Source organism: Pinus tabuliformis, chromosome 1_1 (assembly GCF_031772625.1).
Source record: "Pinus tabuliformis cultivar Carrire ecotype Pingquan chromosome 1_1, CPIR1, whole genome shotgun sequence".
NCBI lineage: Eukaryota > Viridiplantae > Streptophyta > Pinopsida > Pinales > Pinaceae > Pinus > Pinus tabuliformis.
Window position 1 is genome coordinate 814,496,130 of NC_142297.1, and position 12,106 is coordinate 814,508,235.

Here is a 12,106-nt window from a genome sequence, read left to right on the forward strand (position 1 = left end):
TCCATATTTATCAAAAACAAATAAAATATCACAAAAATTAAACCTCTTCTTTTTTCAAGATACATTATATCACACAAATAAACTTTTAACAAAGGTTAAAACATTTCCGTATTAATTATGACAAATATCGTATCATACAGATAAACGTCTTAGATTTCTCGTCTTAAAAGATATATCATAAAAATAAATCTATCTTCTTTTCTCTCTAAAAGAATCACAACAAATATCATATCACAAAAATAAACCGCTCCATTTTTCAGGGCACATCATATCACATAGATAAACCTCTATCGGCTCCCGGCTCTAGGGATGAGATGAGAAAATTTTCATATTAATTACCGCAAATGGATAAACCCTTTTTGTAAACATCATATTACGAAAATAAATAGTAAAAATGGTGATTATTCATTGAATTTTTTCACTTCCAATAGATGTGGTAAATGGAATTATATATTAATCATAATTTTAAATTAATAATTCAAGTATTTTTATGCTTGTATTTTTGAAAGAGGTAAGACAGCCAAAATATTTTTAGAAAAAAAATATTGTATTTTATAAATTTTTATTAAAAATGATGACATTTTATAAAATTTCATTAAAGAAAGGGTTGATTTTCTTATGTATTGCTTTTTTCTACTTATTTATTATTTTTCATCTTAAAAAAAAAATTGATTTTTTCATATATTAAGTTTTTCTTATTTATTTATTATTTTTTCACTATGGAAATTAGTGATTTATTTATTATTTTTTCACTATGGAAATTAGTGACTTATTGAAGTGATTTAGGTTAGCCCAAAGTAAAACCTATGAATTCTCACTATAACCCAAGAACATATCACCAATAAGTGTGTGATGTAGGCTAAGCGCTAGCTAAAACCAATGGATTGATCTAGGCTAGGCATAAGGTAAACAAATTGGAGTGATGTACACTAGATCAAAACCAAAGCTTATTAGCTCCCACAATAACCAAAGCATATATCCAAGACACCAAGTCATATATACAAAACACCTGTAACTTAATAAGAGTAGAGTAACCCCAATGCACAAAGCAGTTCACTTATATCCATAGGGGAGCCTACCCTTGCCCAGAGAGACTCATTCTACAGTCCCGTTTGAAGGCAATGTGTGATTCCATCCTTAAAAATCTCCCTTTTAAAACAAAAACAAAGTATTTAAAAATACAAGTAATGAATATGCATCTTTAGACAATTTTAATTATCTTATTATGTTCACTAGTTTAGTTGATACTACAACCCAATATGAAGGAGATGTACAAACACATTACTCTCACTCTCAGGCATAAATAAAATATTTTGATACTTATGTGAACTAACATAAAATATTTACTTTAGAGAGGAATAAATTATGATATACCAACCCTAAAATTTATTATACTAAAATAATTATTTGAATAAAATAATTATTCAAATAACTATCAAACACGCAGATAACTATCATAGATACTCATACCACTACAACGAATCAATCTACATCACAAATCTTGCCTAAACAGGTCACACGAAGGATGATGTTGTATTATGTGTTTGACAACTAGGTTATGGAAGTGGGAAAGCGTGATTATACAATAGTAAATGCGAGAAGGCATCTAAGGAAGGTGTTAAGATGATGGTGGAAGATAAGACAATAATTCAAGAAATCAAAATTAGAGAAATCAAAACATTAAACAATGAGCATAAAACAACGACATATTCAGTGTTTGACAATAAGATTATAGGGAACGGGACAACTCTATTATACAATAAATAAGATAAGTTCGATCCAATAAAGGAGTTAAGGTCAAGGTGGATGATAAGAAAACACCCACAAATATTCAAGAAATTCAAGAAATCGAAACTAAAACAGTGAGTGTAAAACGGTGACATCTAATGCTGAGAAAGTAACTAAGCATATCGTGAATCTCTCCAGCACCTAGATCGCCCAAATCACTTTAGGTCTCCTTGAAAGAGGCCTGAATTTTTCCATTTCCCCACACACCATCCTAAAAGAAGAAATTTTGTGCAATATTGAGAATGGGATTAAGGATTTACTAGACAACATTAAAGAGATTATTAGACAGGATTGTTCCATCATCCTCAGTAAAGCTAAACCACCTAGAAGCAACATCTCCAAACAGGAATACCTTGCTCTTAAGACCCTAAACCAAGGCCCTAATATTCTGGCCTTGAAAGCTCACAAAGGTGGTGCATATATTATAATGAACACTAAGGATTATAATGAGAAGATGCTAGACCAGCTAAACAACAGTGGTTATTACATTAAATTAAGAAAGAATCCCATAAGAAATATCTCCAAGAATGTTAATAATTTGATAAAATTGAGAAATGAACACAATATTAAAAATCTTATTGAAACCAATCCCTACACCCCTAGGATTTATGGAGCCCCTAAAATTCACAAAGAAGGCATCCCCATTAGACCCATTGTCAATACCATTGGAGGTCCCACTTGCCATCTCACGAAATATCTTGCTAAAAAGCTTAAGCCTATGGTGGTGTTGACAGTGTTGACCTGCCAACGTGTAAGGGGATCTCCCTGGTAAGAATTCCCAATTAGACCTCAGACCATTTGGTGTAGGAGTCCTAGTAGTGGGTCATAAAGCAATGCCTTGACTGCGATGTCACAAAAGGTAAGTAAGATAACTCTGTCAATAGAAAGGGTGTGACCGCTACAGTGAGTCAAGGAAGGTGTATCAGAGGTTTCTAACAAAGGTGGGTTGAGATGAGTGCGCCCCTTGGAAATGTGTAAGTGTACTCAGCTAGGAAGGGAACACACGAGCAAAGATGCATCACAAGCTGGAAAGTAGATCAGTCCAGCAATCCAAAGTGATGGTTAAACCAATAGCACATCTACAACAAGATTAATATAATTACATATAAAAGTGTTCATACACCACTACGTAAGTTGAACAATGTACATTGCTACAGTGACTGGAGCAATCCAGCTACAATAACAACATATGCATGAAAACGTGTTGGCTATTATTATATACGGAAGTGTAAGTTCCAATCATACAATACATCCATGTAAACCTAGCCCCAACAATGGAACGTTACAGCCACATCCGCCTACTCCTCCAAAGAGATGAAGTAGCTCCGTGCAGTGGAGAAGCCAAGGCATGTTACAATACTCTCCAAGATATTTCCAAGATAGTCTTATCAGAAGCTCGGCTGACCAAAAGCCCATGAAATGAGTTATGAGGGACTATTTATAGCAAAGGGTGGGGTGACCCTTGACATTCCCCTTTGTGACAATTCATCTACCATCATGACTCTTCATCTACTCTACAAATGTTACATCCAACTATTGACACTTGATATGACTCAACATTACAATGCACATGTACTCATGTGAAATAACATGGCTTGAGCAAGCCATGCAAGACATCACTGACAATCAATTTGTTTTGATGAGACCAACTCTTTGACATGCTTGTGATGGAAAAGGTCGTGAGTTGATGCCAAGCTTGGTCATCTGTGATGGTGTGCATGCACCCCATGGTGACATATTGCTGAAGCGAACTCTTTCCTCCGTTGAAACCAGTGCATTGGTTCAGCTCATTCATCCAACTCATCTACTAACATTCCCATGGTCTTCCTGGGTGCGCCTAAACCAACAACATATTGATGCGTAGTGTCCATGCTGATCTTCAAGTTTGTGATGTTGGTCATGCACATCATCTTGCCAAAGTACATGTTCAGCTCCATTTGGACTTACTTCTTTTCTTCGCCTTGGTGGGTGTGTTGAATGGGTTGGATCACATGTGTGTACATAATGATATGAATCCCTTACATGCGATCAACAACACTGCTCACAATGTCTTCTCTGTGCTAGCTGCTAGGATAGATCTATAACTTGTATAGGTGCAGTTTCATATGTGAGTGTATGTTGCACCCACTATTGTTCCTATTCTTGTTGCCACTCATTCGTCTGTCTATCCAGCTTCATGTTCTTCCCTAAGTTGCACGTGCTGAGAGTTGTTGCTTCAGCACAAGCAACTCCTTCTTTGTTCCATTCTCTATCTTTGCATGATCTTCATGTCGCGCCATCACCTCATAGCCTGAGTCTCCAAAGTTGCTTTCATCATCAGTGGATCTGCCTGATCTTGCAACTTTTTTTCGCCTCTATGTTGTCAACAACCTTCCTCTTGCATTCGCTATATTCATTGTGTTTGCTGCATTCACTGCATTCGTTGTGTTCGCTTTATTCGTTACGTTCGTTGTATTTGTTGCATTCGTTGCGTTCGCTGCATTCGTTGTGTTCGTTGCATTAGTTGTATTCACTGCATTCGTTGTGTTCGTTGCATTCATTATGTTCGCAGCATTTTCTGGATTCGGTATGTTGCCTTTAGTTGTTGTTCATGAAGCTTCTCGTTGTGATAAATTGATTTTCATGTCTACGAACAACTTGATATCTTCGTGACTAGGAAAGCTCATAGACATTTGATCGACTGCATCTCCAGTTGTGCTATGAACATTGTCTTTGACAATACCCTTTTGGAAACCATTGTACATGCACTATTGAGAGGTAGATAAACAACTACAATACCTTGAGACAAGGAAACACTCATGGCAAGAAATCTGTGAGTCGAAAACCAAAATGAACTTGAGAACTGACTTGCAACATACCTATGTGACTGATCATGAAGGTTGCGTAATTTCAGCCTGGAGGTCGGGAGACTGACTGCCAAGATAGTGCAAAGCACAGTCTCAGCTATTGGGAGACTTACTGAATTGTGCAATGCATAGTCCAGTATGGCTGCTAACTACTGGAATTGCACAATGCACAATCTCAGTTGGAAATGGCTGCAGGCTCAGTGACTGCATTGTGCAATATTCTGGGTTAGCAGTCACTGTCCCTAATAAATGCGCAAAACAGTCCTGGAGGATAGTGCCTAGGCAGAAATGCGTGTTTTCTGAGAGGAAGATAGACCCTTCCCTCCCAGGATTTCACAATGCTATCTTGGTGAGGCAGAGTCTGGGCTGAGGTTGACCAGACTCGCCGACGGACAACTGAAAGTGAATGTGAGTGCGAATGCATGGTGATACTCAGTGTAAGCATAAGTGAATGATCATGCATGCAAACGGTGAATGACAAATTTAGAAAATGGAACAACATGCACGTGGGTGACGCGAGTCGCCAAATCAGCGACCGTCGTGCAAAACAGCTTCATGCATGCGACAACAGTGAGATAGCAAAGAAAAATGAAATAGTGATAGGGAAAGCTAGTATACATGTAAATGATAGCAAGCACTTATTGAAATAAAGCAAAGAGTACTCACACAAGAAAAAACACAAAAAGCGACAAAAATGCAACACACGGAATGGGAAGCGAGATTACCCCAAAATAGCTGACTTGAATGTGTCGAGTGCTCCTAGATGTGATGTGGGATGTCAGAGCTTCAAGGTTGATGTCAGGAATAAAAAATGTCCACTTGATGAGTTTTGATAACATTAAGGTTATGACACGCATGCCACAAATCTAGGGAAGGCAACACTTGGTGGGAGGTTTTTCTAAAATGACCCTTACATGTAACCTCCTATAGCTAAATATAGATCCCTGAAACAGGGGATGCCTTTGCATGTTTCCTTGGGAGAAGAAACCCATGCATGCAAGTCAGTCTTTCTCGGTCTCGGAGGGAACCAGTCAACTCAGCTACACATGCGAGAAACTGCTCAACTCCTGGGACAAAATGCACATTCTGGTTGGGAGCTGGGCTGACTTCCCAGGATATTTGCACAATTTCTGGGTAGGGCAGCTGAATTCTACCCAGATTTGCTCAAACTTTGGGATGAGCAACCCAACTGGGGAAAATTGTGCAACTTTCTCTATGAGGGTTCACTGGCAGAATTGTCTAACTATGTAGCCCAGTAGGCTTCGAGTCAAGATTGCACAATTTATGAAGGGAAGGTTGGTTTCCCTCCAAAATTGCACAATTTCTTGGAGGACTTGCTCAGCCTATAGCTGGACCAAGTTTGGGTGATCAACATGTGAGGGGAATGCATCGAGCTATGAACGATATGCTACCTTTATGCAAGAAAAACATTGAAGCCTCTGAACTTGATGAAGCAAGGTAAGCTGCTGTGAAAAGTTGGAAGGGAGGCTCCAAAAAAAATCTAAGGAAAAATTTTGGAGGGTGGTTGTAGCTGCTACAACACTTGGCGAGACACTGGTAGAACTCCAGCTCTTTGAATGGACCTTTTTTGTGAAAATAAAGTTTAACACCTTAGGAAGTAGTGTTCAGTTCTCAGCTCCTCTTGGTCTCCACACTAGCTTGATTGTAAGATGTAGCATCTCCCAATCTCTTAGTCGATTAACACACATTCCAAGCTAAGACAACACAGTTGTTTCAATTTTGGTTGAGGGGTATATTGGTGCAAAAGAAATATAGTTGTTAGAGTCTTAGTTTCATCTCTGGTGTTGCTCTGCTGTCAGTAGGCCTGGACAATACCCTGACAGAGTCACATAGGAACACAAGCATGGCTCCATTGCCAGAAATCTTGGTTAGTACCCCAACAGAGTTACTTGCATCACCTCTCCGCATAGGAAGCCTTTCTCTTCTTTCGCCTTATTCATTTTCATTTTTTTTCAAACTTTTTTCACCTTTTCCATTTTTGTAATTGTGCATAACACTTATTCATTTCAGAGGAGGAAGAGGGATCCCAACTTATTGAGAGCAAAAGAGGTTGTTCCAGTAGAGAAGTAGTTTATTATACCTCTGACATGCTTGTTAAGGTTTTCTCGCTCACCTTACTCTACTTGACTGAGCTGACAAGGATTAACCAAAAGAACAACCTACTAGAGAATGTGACACTAGTTAGTGCGCAAGCGTTGTGTTTTCGCTAAGGTTCACTTCGAACAACACATATTTTCCTTTGACGTATCATGGACTAAAAGTAACAAGTCCTTCATATAGAGGCTAGATGACAGACAACCAAGTAGTGATTGTTATACAATCCCTCTTGTACTTCACCCAATTCATTTCAAGAGTCATACATCGTTTCATGCAAAATTAACCTACGAACGAAACAAGCGAACTAAAAATCACCAAAGCAAAGCAAAAATAGAAGCAAAAGTGAAAGCAAAGCGAATAAGAAAACAAGCAAGCACACAAACACACAAACAAATGAAGCAAGTAACCAAACAAGCAAGCAAGCAAACTAACTGAAAGCAAACACTACTCCTACTCCTAAGCTAACAATGCATGGGTCATCTCACATGAAATGATACTTCCAATGTAGCCACCGATGCATTGGTTGACCCATGTTGGTGAAGGCATGGTTCGCGAACAAGACAACTGTGAAAACAAGCAAGAAAGAAAGATGTAACAATGAAGACAAACACACTCCGATCTTGCAAGCATCCATAAAACAAAGATGAGTGAGAAAGCATGACATGCATTCTGTGGAGCTGCCATGGTATTGTTCTACACTGAATGAAAATGTTGAGTGTATGCATTCTGTTGGATGTGTCATGCAAGAAAACGTGAGAAAGGTAGACCACTTGTGTTGTGCATGTGTGATTGCTGTGTAAGATTCATCCAATGCATGAGTGATAGGATCGTCTAGTTCGAGTGGAGGAAGTGAAATCTTGGTGTTTGGTTGATCTTCAATGCAAAGCATAGAGTGACGAGGAGCCTCGAGTGTTTCAACAATTCCTTGACCAAAAGTGAAACTAACCTCAGGACAGTGAGGACCTCACATAACCATCAGCTCGGGCTGAAGTGCCTCGACAATATGGGGGGTTTCGACCTCATGGATAGATAGATCATCGTAGACTAGTGTCTTGGATAGATTAACAACAGTTGAATCAAAATCATGATCAGATGAGGAAGTGAATAGATCACGACAACCAAGATCAGAAAATTCAAGATGATTTTTGGCATCCTCATGATTTTATGAATTGTGAAGAGGGGTAGATGAGAAGCAAAGATGTTCACCCTCTATGTTTTAAAGAAAGATAAATCACAGATTGGACAGATTTTCTGAGGAAGATGTGTCCTCTCCACACTTTAATGACAGATTGGCATTCAAGGTGTCGTATGAATGATCAAAAGTAGAAACATCTGTAAGTGAGTTTTCACAAGAGAAATCAACAGTGGAAGAATCACAAGAGATGTCAGGATAAAGCAGATGAGGCGCGGCTAGAAGGTATTCATCCTTCACGATGGGATCTTCTTTAGATTCCCACACACACTCATCATGAATGATGGCATAGGTTGGCTGAATAACACCAACTCCGTTGACAACTTGATCTTCATTCACAATAGGTGAGGAGTCCAAAATGGGAGAACATAAGACAATATAATCCGCAGGATCAACACAATGCGAGGACGAAGGTCGAGGGAACGAGTCCACAAGACAACCAATAGGCTTGCAAGCCAAATATGCACAAATCTCAAGAGAAGGTGGGTTGGGAGGATGTGACAGTTCAACAGAGGTGTGTGAATGATCTCCCACATCACTCCGCAGTGGCGGAGTTGTTAGATGAGGTGAAGGTGGACAATTACTTGTGACAACAACTATGCATGCCTATGATTGTGCAGTTCCATCACCAAAGTGTGCTAAGCGAGGCTCAGATATGTGAAGAAGATACTCAAATCTTCCATTAAGAAATTCCCAATCAATATAATATTCTAGGAATCGTTATGCAAGATTATAAATGTGTGTGTGAAATTTTTCAATGGATTCATTGGGTGATTTTTGTAATTCTAGAGTTTCTTTGTTGAGTTCTTTATAGTTAAAGTGATTGAAAGAATAGTCCATCTCTGCGACCAGATGAGCAAGAGAATGAATAAATTTTTTAGGCACCATGGTACACTAATGCATTGGGTGCCCTTGAAGCATGTAGATAAAAAACGCAAAACTCATGTATTCTTCAAAGAATCCATGTCTTTCGCATGAGTCCACAACACCGACCACATGCCTTACCAAGGCTACGTAGCCTCCACCATCAAATGTTTTATGAGACAAGTTATCCAAGAGCCTTTTCGAGATGATGAAATTGTTTCCATAAGACATACATTCCGGAAGAGCAACTCGGTAGTGAGTCATGATAGATGTGTAGAGATTGAAAATAGATGTGAGGACTCAGCTTGTCATCTGACCCTCCTTCTGGAACCAAAATTTTGATTGTGCTAGACTCGCCAACATGTAAGAGGATATCCCCAGTAAGAAGTCCCAATTAGACCTCAAACCATTTGGTGTAGGAGTCCCAGCAATGGGTCATAAAGCAATCCCTTGACTGCGATGTCACACAAAGGCAAGTAAGATAACTATATCAATAACAAGGGCGTGACTGTTGTAGTGAGTCAAGGAGGTGCATGAGAGGTTTCTAACATAGGTTAGTTGAGATGAGTACGCCCCTTGGAAACTTGTAAGTGTACTAAGCTAGGAAGGGAACACACGAGCGAAGATGCATCAAAAGTTAGAAAGCAGGTCAGTCTTACAATCCAAAGTGATGGTTAAACCAACAACACATCTGCAACAAGATTCATATAATTGCATAGAAAAGTGTTCATACAAACAACATAAGTTAAAAAACATACATTGCTACAACAATTGAAACAGTCCAACTACAATAATAACATATGTATGAAAACGTGTTGGCTCTTATTATATAAGGAAGTGTAAGTTCCAATCATATAATACATCCATGTAAACTTGCTAGCCCCAACACCGAAATGTTACAACCACATCCGCCTGCTCCTCCAGAGAGATAAACTAGCTCCGTGTAGTGGAGAAGCCAAGGGGCATTACAATACTGTCCAAGCTCTTTCGAAGATAGTCTTATCAGAAGCTTGGCTGACCAAAATCCCATACAATGAGTTATGAGGGACTATTTATAGCAAAGGGTGGGGTGACCCTTGACATTCCCCTTTGTGATAGTTCATACACCCTCATGACTCTTCATCTACTCTATGACTGTTACATCCAACTATTGACACTTGACTTACACTTGACATGACTCAACATTACAATGCACATTTACTCATGTGAGACAACATGGCTTGAGCAAGCCATGCAAGACATCACTGACAATCGGTCCATTTTGATGAGACCAAATCGTTGACATGTTTGTGATGGTGAAAGTCATGAGATGATGCCAAGCTTGGTCGTCTGTGATGGTGTGCATGCCCATGGTGACATCTTTCTCAAGTGAACTCTTGCCTCCATTGCAACCGATGCATTGGTTTGGATCCTTTATCCAACTCATCTGATAATGTGCACATGGTCTTCCTGGGTGCGGCTGAACTGGCAACATACTGATGCATAATGTCCTGTTGATCTTCAAGTGTGTGTTGGTGGTCATGCGCATCAATGTGGTGAAGTACATATTTAGCTCCAGTTGGACTTGCTTCTTGTCTTCGCCTTGGTGAGTGTGTTGAATGGGTTAGATCACATGCGTGCACACAATGACATGAATCCATTGCATGTGATCAGCAACACTGCTCACCATGTCTGCTCCGTGCCAGCTCCTAGGATAGATCTATAACTTGTATGGGCGTAGTTTCATCCATGAGTGCATGTTGCGTGCACTGCTATTCCTTTTCGTACTACCACTCATTCGTCTATCTATGCAGCTTCATGTGCTTCCTTGAGTTGCTGCTTCAGCACATGCAACTCCTTCATTGTTCCATTCTCTGTCTTCACATGATCTTCATGTCATGTTGTCACCTCATAGCCTGAGTTTACAAAGTTGAGTGTGCTTGATCTTGCAACTTTGTTCTACCTCTATGTTGTCAACAACCTTCCTTCTGCATTCGATGCATTCATTGTGTTCACTGCATTCGTTGTATTCGTTGCATTCATTGTTTTCACTGCATTCATTGTGTTTGCTGCGTTCATTGCGTTCAGTTTGTTGCCTTCAACTATTGTTCATGATGTTTCTCGATGTGATAAATTGATGTTCTTGTCTACGAACAACTTGATATCTTCGTGAGTAGGCAAGCTCATAGACATTTGATTGACTACATCTCGAGGTGTGCTCTGGACGGTGTCTTCAACTCTACCTTCATGGAAACCATTGTACCTGCACCACTGAGAGGAAAATGAACACCTACAATACCTGGAGACATGACAACACTCATTGCAAGCAATCTATCAGTCAAAAACCAAGATGAACTTGATAACTAACTCGCAACATACCTATGTGTCTGATCATGAAGGTTTCACAATTTCAGTCGGGAGGTCGGGGGACTGACTGGAAAGACTATGTAAGGCACAATCTAGGCTGCTAGGAGACTAACTGACTGCTAGAACTATGCAATGCACAGTCCAATCTAGCTACTAACTGCTGGAGTTGCGTAATGTGCAATCTCAGCTAGCAATGGTTGCAGGCTCAGTGACTACATTGCGCAATTTTTTGGGCCAACAGTCACTTTCCCTCAGAAATGTGCAAAATAGTCCTCAAGGATAGTGCCTAGGTAGAAATGCACATTTCCTGAGAGAAAGACAGAGCCTTCTGTCTCAAGATTACACAATGTTGTCTTAGTGAGGCCCTTGGTGAGGCAGAATTCAGGATGAGGCTACCTAGACCTGCCGACAAGCAACTGAAAGTGAATGTGAGTGTGAATTCATGGTGATACTGAGTGTAAGCATAAGTGAATGACCATGCATTCAAATGGAAAATTATAGATTTGAAAAATATAACAACATGCATGTGGGTGACGCAAGTCACTGAATCAGCAACCGCTCATGCCAAAAACTTCATGCATGCAACAAAAGTGAGATAGAAATGAAAACTGAAACAATTCTAGGTCAATCTAGTATACATTTAAATGACATCAAACACTCACTGAAATCAAGAAAACAATACTCACACAAGCGAAAACAACAAAAGCGACAAAAATGAAACACAAGGCATGGGAAGCGGGCTTACTCCAAAATGATTGATATGAATGTGCCAACTGCTCCTTGATGTGATGTGGGATGGTAGAGCTATAAGGATGATGTGAGGAATGAGCTCTCCAATGTCCGGTTGATGAGTTTTGATAACATCGAGGTCGTGATGCGCATGCCACAAATCTAGGGAAGAAAAAACTTGGTGGGAGGTTTTTTTTAAATGATCCTTGCATGTAACCTCCAA